A 12,620-nucleotide genomic window follows, 5' to 3' on the forward strand; every position below is an offset into this window, starting at 1 on the left:
CAAGGGGAGTAATATGGTCAGTTGTATCGGTAACCCTACAACTTTTTAGATGTTAAAGAAGTGAGTGGGTCTTTGAGGTAAATATTCTTCAGATCTACCAGGAATGCATACTGTCTTAAGAAATATGCTCCAATAATTGGCATGCTAACAAGTCAGGACAAACAGCCTTTGAAAGCAGTGACAAATTTAGGTCTAAGGTAACAAACTTAATACCATATGTTTGGACTGGTTTCCCATTTGCCAAGTATAATCTTGTTTTCATAGAAACATTGTCCTTGCGTGTATTGCAAATAAGTAAAACACAAATGTTGCTTACACTTAGTGTTGCCACCTTTACAAATCGCTGACCCAGACGACAGGTCAAGTTTGTTCAAACAGAAGTTCCTGACGCATGTGCAATGTCATTTTACAATGCGAAGAATAACGTGCATGCCGGTTCTAAATCAGTTACAGTTAGGGACTAGAGATTTGCATAGGAGTAACGTATGTAACCTAAATTAAGTAAGAAAAAACAGATAATTTAGCTCCATGGAAGACGTGCAGATGTACAAGTACAAGCAAAAATAAAAAGATCAAGAGGCAGGTTACGTGTCACACAACACAAACAGAGTAACATGGTGGAATGCCGTGAGTTTGAGGTCTTTCGCTGTTCAAATGGCATGAATTTATAAAAATATTTGCAAGAACTTTGTTTCATCGTAATTTCACAATTTCTACGAAATTCCCTGACAAAATTAATAGTTCACCCGGACAGTGAGCGTGAGTCAATTCCTGGACTGTCCAGGTGAAAACCGAACGGGTGGTAACACTACTTACACTATCAACTAAATAAGTTTTTCTTGATATGGGTTATGCACGAAGAGGAGACTTGTTGACCCAAGAACACAAGTTGCCTCTTTGTGCACAATTATCCAGATCTTAAGAGAAGCCTTATTTTTTTCTATGCATCAATTGAGTTGGAAATGAGATAATAAGATAGCTCTTAAGTTACACTCTTGGGACACATCTCCAGAGTTGGTTTGCCAATATTAAGGCCCACTTTGTCATATTGTGAATCAAAAAATTCCACTTACTAATTACTTGGTTATTTTGGCTCTCATTTCAGATGTCTGAACTATGTCAGTGACATTATCCTTAATGCACATAAGTGGTCAAACTATGTTTATACGAATACCATGACCTCTTAAAAGAAGCAATTAGACTAGGCTTTATCACTTTTTCTATCACTAGTTTTCCAAGCACAAAATCCAAAAGCTCTTAGAGAACATTACATAAATATGCTACCTTTGTAATGGATGTGGAATAAGAAAGCTTAGACAACAAAGAATCTCTTTTTTGAACTGGTTCCACCATCATTTCATTGGGCATATTCAAAATCTCAGTTGACATGTATCAATATCAGACACTTCAGCACCTGCTATAGTCAGTGCATCTTACTATTCTATTATGTTATACTATGCTATATTATATTGCCTTGATATTGAAATAAAATTGAATATACAAATAAAAAATTGCAATTCCTGCATAAGAAGTGTTTTTTACTAGTCCCTCGAAAAACATCTTGACAGGGTTCTACTGTATTTCAAAAAAATTGTGTATAACTCAAAGTGAGATTATTATTTTTATATTAAAAAGTTTTTGTATCTAAATAATAATTACAGTTGCCTTTTATATTGCGCATGTTAGGAGACAAACCAGATGATGCAACACAACAAATGTATCTATCCATGTGTTTAACTGTTTTTGACCTCCATGCTGACTTTTTTTTGTGGGTTGTACTTCATATGATAGTAGTTTTTGTAAGCTAGTGATTAGGTGCCAATAGAAATTCAATGGCAACCAATTTTTAATAATAATTGTGCTAAAGCACTTTTACATTTGGAAGGCAAAAAAGACATATCTGAATGAATGATTTAATGAAATGCACATGTAATATATTTTCATATAGTCTTGCTTTTTGAATGAAATAAAAAGATAAATATTTCTGTGGTTAGATTCTCAAACAGTTAAATTGGTAAAAAAAAAAAAAAACAAGAAAAAAATCTATTTCAAACACAGGTTTTTGTGAAGAGTGAATTTTTAAATACCATATTCTGATATTTATTACAATATTAAGTTTTTAGACTATGTCATTCCTTAACAGTTTCTTTGGAATAATTTATATATTTCTTGTATTTGAATTTATTTAGCATTTTTGTCTTTTGTTTTCAGAAATCTTATAAAATAGAAAAATAAGATATTCAATTTAGTTTGATTTACTTAAAATGTCTAGATATGACTGTCAAAAAATATTCTAGTTTTTACTTGACCCAAACTTCAAAAATTGTAAATATTTAAAGGTAACAAAAGTTCTCTTTTTCTTTCAAAGCTAATATTTTTTTTTTAAATGTAAAACTAATTAAAAATTATTATTCCTCATTTGCAAATTGATCTCTCTAGTTTTTTTACTATTAAATAATATCAAGTTATTTCTTCAAATGAAATCATCTTAAATCAATGTATATTTGTCTCAAGTTATGAGCTGTAATAGAAAAAGTACAAGTAGCCCTCAGTTTATGACAAGGTTTCATTGATGAAGGAAGTTTTCCAGAAAAAAGTTTGTATAATTAGATTCATTTTGCACCATATTGTGAGAGCCCAGACTTCGAAAAATTTTTATTCAAAAAATTTTTTTGAAAAAAAATCATAGAGGATATGTTAAAACTTTACCCACAGACTTGCTTCCTTGTTTAAGGTGACACATTCAATGTGTCACCCGGAACCAACAATTGAAATTTAACTATTGGCCTCAACGTATAATAATTTCTAATGAGGTCAGGGGAAAAATCCACGAAGGACCCCCTAATAAAAAGGAGGAGTTTGTTGTTGTCGTTATTTTGCACTTTTTTTTATGTAAGTGGGAACCAATATCTCCGACAGGAAGGGAGGAATTTGTCGTCATCACAGTTCGCCATCGTTGTTAGTTCGCATCTTTTGAACTGGTGTTCGCGCCCGATTCCGTTTCAGATACTGCTCAAGCTGTCGCTGATCCTCTGCCCTCTCAAGGTGGAGAAAAACTTCCACCCTTTGATTCGTCGAAGCACCTTCTGAACCACCTGGCGAACCATCAATACATCAACCTGCTGATTCTGCGATTCCCCAAGGAACCAACTTCTACTAAGATATTTACCAATGCATGACCAATTTGTAAACTCTCTCTCGGTCAGGAACTATAATTGATATATAAAATTAGCGCCTTGCTAAGCATCTTAACTATGTAAAAGTGGCCATCGAGGTTTCTGTGTCTGTCCTAAAAGACACGGTGGTGTCAGTTCTGACGTGGCATCAAAGAGGTGCTGACCCTGTGGTCACAATATCAGTCAATGAATTACATTCTAGACCACTCTCAAAATGAACACAAATAAAGTATTATTATATTTAAAGCTCAAATGAATGTTTGAATGTAATGACTTCGTTTTCATGAACATAAATCAATTAAGCATAATACAATATAAAATAATGCAGTTTCAATTAATAAAAAATTTAATGAAAAAGTTGTACTCTTATTTTGATGTATTGTATTTAGATATATCAAAAGTTTTGTAATGTCATGTCCCCTGCATTAGACTTTTACAACAGCAGCATAATACAAGGATTTTTTGTGCAATGAAATCTACAATTAAGGATCTTTGTCTTTCTTGTGAAAAGTATGCAGTATTAATTATTTTATTTATTTTTTTTTAAGAATCTCTGAACAAGTTTCAATGAATATCATTACTTTGCTTCTAGTTGTGGCCACCTCATAAAAGCTCATTTTCATACATTTCAAAAAAGGCATTTATCATCATCATTCTGTTGGTTAACGTCCTATCTTATAATGTTTTAGTTCAGGGTCTCCAGCCTTTTTCTGAGAGGACCATGTGAAATGTAAAAGACAAGTCTGGGGATATTTACAATGGATATAGTCAAACATTATTATTAATAAAAAAAATCTTAATGACATAAATCAAAGTAAAATTTGCAAGAACTTTTTTAAAAGAATGTCATAAATATCAGAGATAAATTTTGTGGCATCTGATATTAAAATCTACTTCAGATATTCATTGGACAGTGATGCTTGGATATATATTTCATTTTCAGAAAGGTCTGTTTGCAAAGGTATGTAGAAGCAAAAATTGAAACTATCTCCCATGTAAACTTCTTAAGACTCAAAATTATCTTCTGGGAGAGATTTGTAAAAATTTAACAAACACTTTTTTAAATAGTTTATATAAAAATCATTTGCAGCAAGGTCTGTTAATTTTTCAATCTGCTGAAGTGGTTAACAATAAAACATGTCAATGAAAACAGGTTACATGGGCTAGATAAAGATGCTTCAGTTGTGTTTGGCATGTGGGTCATAGGTTGGTGACACTTGTTTCAGTTTTTTGATATTTTTGGCCTTTTAGTTTCAAAACTAATTATTGTGAATTGTCATAAAACTGTCATAAAATGAGGAATCTGTACAGTGTTTAAAAACTAAGAATTATTTGTTATTTATTGCAAGATTTTCAGCGGCAAATTACATTGAATATTAGCTGAGGTTTTGGTTGGGAAAATGATATAAAGGTAATATATAAAAATGTATATATGGGAAAAGAATATGTACTTATAAAGAACTTTTAAGAGAGCCAACCAAAAACAATTTTATATCAAAATTTACTCCGATTACATTCTGTAGCCTGAGGATTCAAGGATTCAACTGTTTTATGTGATATTCAGCCATCAGATATGAATTTTACAACTTATAGATATTAGAATATTCAGTGTTTCACTTTATTCAGACTTTTAAAGGCTATTATTAAAATTCAAGATTCATGTGATAATGTCATTAAATATTTCTTGAGATGAGTAGAAATTATACTCTTTCAATATTAGCATTGCATAAATAATATACTGTTGGACTTTTATGTTAGTCTTATAAAACAAATCCTTTTTTTTAAATTTTTTTTTCTGTAGAATATTGAAGATATCCTTTTTTATATTCACTACTGATGTATTTTCCACTTTGCAGAGTATTTGTTATACAGAAAATTTGCTTTTTCCAGAGACAATTTATTATATAGAACTTAAAAAAATCTGATGGGTGTTGAGGATATATAACAGACGTGGGCAACTGCGGCTCTTTTTGAGTTACATGCAGCTCTTGCTGAAAGTGTTAATTTGTTTATTATTATTATTTTTATAATTTTGTGTGAAAATATGTTTATTAAAAAAAATTCAATATGTTTTATATTATATTTATATTATATAATAAAATCGCACGCCTTACCATACTATTTGCCACGACAGTATAGAATTGTGGCTCCCATGCATTTTGCAAAACCTACATTTTGGCTCCCACTGAACTCTTGTTTGCCCACCCAATATATAAACTCTACCGTGGATACTTCAGAATGACCCATTAACTAGGTTGAAAGCATTAGTGTTCTACTAAAAATTCCATTGATAAAGATGCTGTAATCAGTCAAAGTAAGTAATCACGCTGGCTAGGAGATCGTTTTTTTTAACTAAAAATTGTCATTTTTTCATCATAGACAATTTGATGTACAATTTTCAATAAAATTTTACCATATCTACCTACATAATCTCTATAATTATTAATTATTGTACTTAATTGTTTTGTAACGTTGTCACTTAATATTTTAATATTGCATGAATTTTAAACTCATTTACACATTATAAATTCATGCAGTAACAAAATATTTTAGTTATTACTGTGTTCTTTTCTTAAGCAAATTTTGTATAAAATAAAAGAAAAATATTGAAATTAAAGATATTTGCAAACAACATATTAAACAATGGCAAACATGGTTAACAAACTGTCTCCATATATGTAGAGGCTGTTGCTATAGTAAGATGATGTGTGAATACTGGAGAAAGATTCTGTGATAAATACATAAAAAAGTGTGACTTAATTCTTGTAATACTTGAGCTACTACACAATGTTAACTATACTTTCTGATACAGCTTTTAAAGATTGTAAATGTTCTATGCTATTACCCTTGAGGAATTATGCATATCAAAAACAATTTGATCTCATTTAAATACCTATGCTTCACAGCTTTGGATTTATTGTGTTTTAACAGATGTTTTTATATAGTATACATATGTACATGATATCATAAGGTTACTATATCATTAAACTCTAAAATGAAGATAATCCAATCAACTCAGTGTCCAGAATTAAGCATGAAGTGCTAAAAAATATTTTACCAACTACAGGTGTTATAATTATACAATGTGATAAACTTTTCTCTCTTGAAGTCATGTGACTTAATATACCGTATTTTCCGGCATATAAGATAACCCCCAACTTTTACAGTTAAAATATCAAGTTTGTGATATACCCGCCCTATAGGACGACACCTGACGTATAAGACGACCCCCGACTTTTGAGAAGATTTTCCTGGGTTAAAAAGTCATCTTATACGCTAGAAAATACGGTAATTTATTAAGTTATTTCATTTAAAAATATGTTTTGAACCGTTAATAAAATGTAGAGAATATAAAAAAAAATAATATAACTTACAGACACTTTAATTACTATTGAGCCATGTATTATAGATTGTGTAGAAGAAATCACCCAGTGTTTAGGCCTGAAAGGCCCATTGTGCTTGGGTTGACTGGAGCTGAGAGTTGAGGACTGACCTATCCAGTACCCACACCACCCGAATATATATGGGGCAGTTGCAGTCTCTCCGGATGGGTCAGTGGCTACCACACAACATGGAATTCTGAGGGTAGCTGCCACAACCTTAGTCAAAATCCCAGAGATCACCAGCAATCATGGAAAATTCAAGCAGTTGTAGCCTGGACTCAATCCCATATTTCCATAGCAGCAAGCAAAATGACACCACTACAGCCATCTGACTGACAAACCATGTATAGGCTATTTCTCACTAGATTTAATTGTTTTACCTATTCATTATTGTGTATCAAGCAAGCAATTACTTTAATGAAAATAGATGGATAAAATATACATTATCATAACTTTTGTCACGTTTAAGGCTACATCATCCATGTGTGTTCAAAAAGCAAAGCTGGCTGCTAATGTAGATCAGAACTGAAACTAGGAACTATGCTAAAAATGTAATATCAGAAGTGGAAACTCTACTCAATTACCAATATAGTTGGTCAGGTAGCCAACTTTTGAATTCTAAATTTAATACTATGTTGTTATCAATAGAAAAAAATCTCTCATTTTTACACTGGGAGTGAAGAAAAAGGGGAATTCACAATGTACGTACATACATCCTCATTTTGAAGGTAAAATTACTGTGTCTGTGTAAATGAGACATATGCCACCTTAGGGTAGCGTGTCAGCAACATCTCATATGAATAGTGGTTTATAATGAAAGTACTGCATTTTCATGTGCATAATCCACAGATTATCTGTATTTAAAAAACAATTTGAAAGAGGGTGTGAGTTATATATCAGTTTTAAATTGCAAACATACACTCATGCCAGCAGAGCAATGACTGCTTCCATAAGTGTGGGGTATATGCTATTGTGGGTTATATGAATGAAAATACAGTACTATTTTCCAGTTGCAACAATTTGTAGATTACAAGAAACGTGAAAGAAAATGTTCTTTAGCATTAATTTAATTACAGAAACTTATAGTCAATAACTATGCATTTTATTACTGAATGCTATTTTAATCTGATAGTGAGTTTCTTTGGAATTATTTTTCCTGCACATTTTTCTTTAACTTCTTTAATTTTGAATGTACTCTAACAACTTTATAATTAAGAAAACATTTTAAAGAAAAAAATGTAAACTTAGATATATCTAAAATAATTGTGGTAATGAAAATGACAATGAAATAAAATTATTTTATCACAAAAAAATAAAGGTTAATATTGAAATGAACTCACTCAGCAATATGTAAATCAGAAAAAAACAAACACCTTATGTTGCTGAGAAAAAATTTTAATAACGTAGCAAACGTTTTCAGCCAAACCTGTTGGCCATCATCAGGCTAAACATATTCGAATGCAAACAAAATGGAACAAAAATTTAAATACAAATAAAATAACGGACGAAATATACATATAATAAAATAATACATATAATGGGGCGAAGCAGGCATTATTAAACCTATACATTCACCGACTTTAGCATTTAGTGCCGAGAAAATTGAAATATTTAAGAGCAGATTGCATAATACCTGCATTAATGCCAGGGATGCTGAAGGGTTGCCTTCAGCCTGGAAGTATTTAATTAAAAGATTTGAAAGCTCTTAATTTAATACCTTGATTTTGTTATCATTGCATATTTTGCATTTATTAGAGTTTCATGTAATTTATTATTATGTAATGGCTTAATATTTATTTATTTAACCTATACATATTTTTATATTTCGTTGTTATTTATTATTATTTTTTTATTATATGTATATTTCGTTCGTTATTTTATTTGTATTTAAATTTTTGTTCCATTTTGTTTGCATTCGAATATGTTTGCCTGATGATGGCCAACAGGTTTGGCTGAAAACGTTTGCTACGTTATTAAAATTTTTTCTCAGCAACATAAGGTGTTTGGTTTTTCTGATAAAGGTTAATGCCACTTTGTTACGACAAAATATAAAGCATAAGTTAAATAATGTGTGTGTATGTTTATATATATATATATATAAAAGACAGTAAGTGACAAAATTATATAGCTATTTGATATTTTTTATCAATCTCTATTAATCTTAACTTGTTTAAACAACATAACAATAAAATCAAATTTTATTTTTATATTGTTCATAAACATTTTTGGTTAATGTTACCCTTGGTGCCAAGATGGCGGCTCATCTCTGATTCCAGCAAGGAAACAGTGGGATGCACGTTTTAACCTAACTTAACCTATTCTAATAATTTGGTTCCTAATAATTATGGTAATTTATTAGAATAGGTTAGGTTAGGTTAGAATGTGCGTCCTACTGTTTCCTTGCTGTAATCAGAGACGAGCCGCCATCTTGGCACCAAGGGTAACATTAACCACATTTTTAAATCAGCGAAACACAACAAATCCTAGTTTTTGTTCCTTCAATTATGAATTTAACCAGATCTACAAAAATTTAAAGAAAATTTTTAACAAATTAATTAGGTTTAAAAGTTTCTTTATAAAACTTTTTTTTTACTTTTGTTCAAGTTGAATTATTAATTACAAATAAATGAATTTGCTTAATATGATTTATCTAATAAAATATGTACTTACCAGAATAAAATGAAATGAAATGAAAAACAGTTTAATAATCCACAGAATCCATAATCCACAGGAATAGTCGTTTAAAAAAAGTTCTAGAACTTATTCAGTAATTTGAGGTAACATATTTGAAAATAAATTGCAAATATTTTATAATTTTCTGAGGTTTCAAAAAACTGAGTGAAGTAGATCTTGTCAACAATGTGTGTTTTCTTTGGATTTTTTTTTTATTGCAAATTTCTAAAGGTGTGGTAATTATCTTTTAATAAAAAAAGTGTTTATTCTTCAGAGTTATTTATTGCATACTTTAAAAATACAGCTAAATCAGATCTCAAAACTGCTATGACAAAATTCAACTGATTTCTAATAATTTGTAGTCTTTTACATAAAATTTAGAGACTATCATGGAAAGTTTATTCAAACTTGGCAACTTTATATATATATATATTTATTTATTTATTTTATTTATTTATTTATATGACAATTTTAACTTTAAATGCAAAATAAACACTTCTAGTATTTAAAAAAAATGTTTTAACAAAAATGTTGGAAATAAGAAATACTGTATATATTGTAATCCAACAACACCAATACTATTTTATAGTGACAATGACGATGATACTGTCTTTTAATACAAGTCTTTCCGTTGGCAAAAATTATGATTTGATTCTTTTGAGGTAGATATTGTTTTTATATTCTAAACAATTTATGATTAACAATATTTAAAAAATGACACAAGAAAATTCTTTGTTTAAGAAAGTAATTTTTCAATTATTATTCTTAAAAAACACTCTCAAAATGGCATTCGATTGAATAGTTAACATTAAAAATTTTTTGGGAGAACGACGGACGCAGTCGTCCTCGTCGTCCCGATTTAAAACGGCTCAAAGAGGTAGAGGGAGCGACCTCGTCGGTCTTACGCTCGCTCGAATGCTCCACTTTACATTCCTTATCCTTTTCCACAATGTTTGTTTCGCTTTAAATCTCCACGCAATATAAATTTGTACTATTAATCAGATAAATAATTTCATTTTTTTGCAAATAATAAAGATGTCAAAGCCTTATGTAAATTACTTTCTAAATTGAGTATTTAATGTATAGTTAGTGAATACTGGTATAATCATAATATGTATCTTTTGTAATGTTTCAAAAAAAATTCAAAAAATAGTAATTTACCGACGTATATGGCGTATAATATTAAACATATCAATAATTATTTATTTATTATTTTTGTCTTTTAGGAATATTTAAAAAGTGAATTTTACAAAAATTTATTAGTATTCTGTAGATTTGAGCCCCTTGATATTTATTATACTCTTATAATTAATAAATGAAAATTTTTGCATTGTTTAAACTGTTAATTTTGTTTGGTATTAGATAGTTATTAATCCATTAGGCTTTGCACATGTTATATGGTATGTATTTTTACAGGACAAATGAAAAATTTGTTTTGTAAATACAAATTTTCTAAAATCCTAAAGTTATTAATATTTTAGTTAATTGAATCTAATCTGATTTTAAACTTTTTTGATAATTAGTGTACAAGCTCTTTTCAAATTCGTTGTATGGATATCAAAAGTATTTTTATAAAACTTTTTATATCTGAAAACGTTTTAGGATCAACATTAAGAGTAAGAGGCTTTAAATTTTCAGGTATCACTTACATTGTTTATTTCATTTGTGTTGTATAATACATTTCATTAAGCAAAATTTTTTAAACATAGAAACTTCAAAGATATTAGAAATTCCTACTCAAAGTTTCACGCCACAGATATTTAATAATCATCTCAGTTTTCCGGTTTTAATTTTTAATTACATTTTCTATCTAGTATTTTGTGTGGCCAAATTCAAGAACAATATTTTTTGTCATATAAAATACCACTAATATCATAGTAAATTTATTTATATTTCCTAACAAACAAAACCTATTCTTGGAAATATAGTTGAGGTATAATTATCAAGGGCTCACCATGAATAATTGTTGAATATTTATTGTTTGTTTGTTTTCTTTTTAATAATTTTGAGAGTTATATAAAACCCAGTGAAATGCAATTAATAACTCAAAACACCTTTAAATAAGCACCAATATTTTGAGTTTTAAAAACTTCAACTCTTTATAATTATTACACAATGCCTTTTTTTTTTAAACTTCAAACTTAATTACAAATATATTGAATACTGCACACCACAATTAAACTTTGATATCTCCCATGATAATTTTGCACTCACAAAGATTTATTTAGAAATTTATATACTGCTTTTTTTTTTTTGAATTATATTTTAATATGTATATCGATGAATAAATAAAAATACATTATAGTTTCAAAAGTGTTAGACAAACGTACCGTAACAGTAGTGTCTAAAATTATAACTTTTTTTTAATAACTCATTATTTTGTTGAATTTTTTTTTATGTTAAAAAAATTAAAATTCTATTTATTACTACAGTACCATTTTGTAAAATCTTAAAAAGCCACAAAGTGGATAAAAAATATTCGAGGAACTAATTCTATCTTTGGATAGTGAGTTTACTTTCTTCGTTTCATTCAGCAACACAAAAAGCCAGTAAGAGAATGAAAGGACAGTGAACATGGGAGGTTGTCTTTGTTTTATTGCCCTCCTGAGAATGACTTTTTTACCTTGATAACAAACTAGAAACAACATAATGTCACAGAGATAGAATACAAATGTTAGGCCTTTATTGAGAACAGTACTACAATTACATGAACATGAGGTACCCTCAAAAAACGTTTATGGTCAAGGAAGAACCATCCTAATCCCACTAAAACAGAGAAGGGGCATAACGCTGTACAGAGTTGTGTTGAAAATTATAGTATAATCAGATTGAGAGAATTGAACAAACAGATATTAGTTATACATTATTATTTAAAAAATAATATGGGTTTATTGCAATTGAGCAACTGAATAGCACCACATAATAATTGTAATCATAATAATAATAATAGTAAAAAAAACTACCATTCATATTTTATTTATTTGTATACAAATATTGGGGACAAAGAATATAGTAGAAAAAGTATAGTTCAAAGTATTTGACTAGGGATGTAACAACAGCTGCACACAAGCGTTATGAATTCCCCTTTCAAAATTTACACAACTGTCAGGCAAACAACAAAGGTCTTAGCAAAATTTTTCTCTACTTCATCATATATAAACCTTCCACATTCCTTTGTAAGTGAAAACTATCCTGAAAATAGATGTGTGCAAATTATAATATATATATATTTTTTTCATCAATATATTGGAAAGGAATGGACAAATTCCCTGATATTCTGCAGCTGAAATAAGTATTCTCTTTGTAAAATTATGTTTTTATTTTTGTCAACATGTATGTATGTTTTGTGTTTTTCATTTTGTATGTGTATGTATGTGTATTCTGTTGT

Source organism: Centruroides vittatus, unplaced genomic scaffold (assembly GCF_030686945.1).
Source record: "Centruroides vittatus isolate TY-2023 unplaced genomic scaffold, ASM3068694v2 contig_738, whole genome shotgun sequence".
Classification (NCBI taxonomy): domain Eukaryota; kingdom Metazoa; phylum Arthropoda; class Arachnida; order Scorpiones; family Buthidae; genus Centruroides; species Centruroides vittatus.